The following is a 1633-nucleotide window of genomic DNA, read 5'->3' on the forward strand; positions in this document are numbered from 1 at the left end:
TTCCCCACCCATCTCCACCCAACTTAGGGAAAAAAAATAACCATTTATAAATTGAGGAGTTGACGAACCGAGAATAGGTGCAATAAAATATGTTGCTTTTGAAGATTGATTTTGTGCTTATTTGTGGGGGAAAAGCAGCTTCGTTTCTTTTATGAAGCCCTGCAATTGATTAGACAGGGTGAGGACTCATCATTTTTTTCCCAGTGTTTTTATTAAAATGGGTAAGGCATTTTGTTTTTCACAGGATTATTATGCAATTGCACAGCACATTTTTTCCCACCCCTTTGTTCTATAAGATTTTTCCTGCAGACAGGCCTGTTATGTAACCCTAACCCTGGCCCTATATAATTGATCATGTCACAGAGGTACTAACTCATCATCCTCCAAGCAAGCACGTGAAATGCCATCCCTGAAAACTGGGGTCCGTTCTCAAGATTCTCTTTGGAGGCCCATCATTCATCCTCTGGCCATGATAATGATGCCCTTTGAAAAGTCGTGTCTGGACAGATCAAACATTTTTCCCTCTCCACCCATGTTCAGGGAGGAAAGAGACTGACCAAATTCCACCAATACTTTATATGGAGGGTAAGTGATAATCATTGGAGAAAGACATGAACAAAAGCATCAGGAAGTGAAATTGTCATACATATGCACACACATGTGTGTAGAGAGAGAGAGAAAGAGAGGGAGAATGGAAGGGAGAAAGCCTCTAAATCCTTTACCTAAATCACAAGGCAGAGGGATTCCTTTAGCCAGGTGATGTATTTTACTTCTAAGTGACATCCTGCCATATTTTGGCCACCAAAATAGCAGTGTGACCTTGATCAAGTTAATTCCGTTTTCTGGGCTTCAGTTTCTTCATCTATAAAAAGAGTGAAGAGTGAGCATCAAAAGGCCCTTCCAGCTGTGGTTTCATATGACCTTAGATTGGAGTTAGTCCGTATTACTGAGACATGTGCTCGTTACCATAGCTAGCTTCAGCGCTGCTGCGCGGTGCCCAAGCCCAACTCAGAATAATGTATGCGCAGAGGTCTGGGTGGGTTTCTAGGCTTTGTTTAATTTTTTAGCTACAAGCTGTTAAGGTGTCCCTTCCAGATGCCCCACTAAGCATATTCTTGGCCACAGAAGAATCAGGTGGGCTGTGTGTCCAACTTGAAGCATTGGTCTGAGTCCTTGAGCCTACAATGAGCACTCTTTCTCCCAGATACTTTATCGCTTCTCGGCCTTTTGGCTAAGACCAAGTGTAGTATCTGTAGCATTCATTCTCTGTAATACTGTTCTATATTGCATTTTGTCGTGTGCCTTCCTGAATGTGTGTGGTGGGGGGAAGACAGACAGAGACAGAGACAGAGAGTATGCATCTCCCCAGTCTCTTAACTCTTTGAGAGCAAGGATCTCTGATTTCAAATCCCAGCCTCATCACTTACGAGATGAATGAAATTTAACAAGTATTCTAAACTCTCTGAGCCTCAGTTTTCTGATCTGTAAAATGGGGATGATAACAGTTTCTACCTCTGCCATAGACTGAATGTTTGTGCCCCTCCCTCTGAAATTCATATGTTAAAATCCTAATCTCCAAAGTGATGATATTTGGAGGTAGGGGCCTTTGGGAAGTGATTCGGTCATGAGAGTA

The 1633-nt window shown here is 42.4% G+C and overlaps 1 pseudogene; it reads left to right on the top strand.

Annotated features, from left to right (window-relative positions):
* Positions 1-1211: 1211 nt before the first annotated feature.
* On the top strand, positions 1212-1382 carry LOC118013536 (annotated as a pseudogene).
* Positions 1383-1633: the final 251 nt, after the last annotated feature.

Source organism: Mirounga leonina, unplaced genomic scaffold, assembly GCF_011800145.1.
Source record: "Mirounga leonina isolate KUSES-001 unplaced genomic scaffold, KU_Mleo_1.0 Mir_101664, whole genome shotgun sequence".
In the NCBI taxonomy this organism is placed as follows: Eukaryota; Metazoa; Chordata; class Mammalia; order Carnivora; family Phocidae; genus Mirounga; species Mirounga leonina.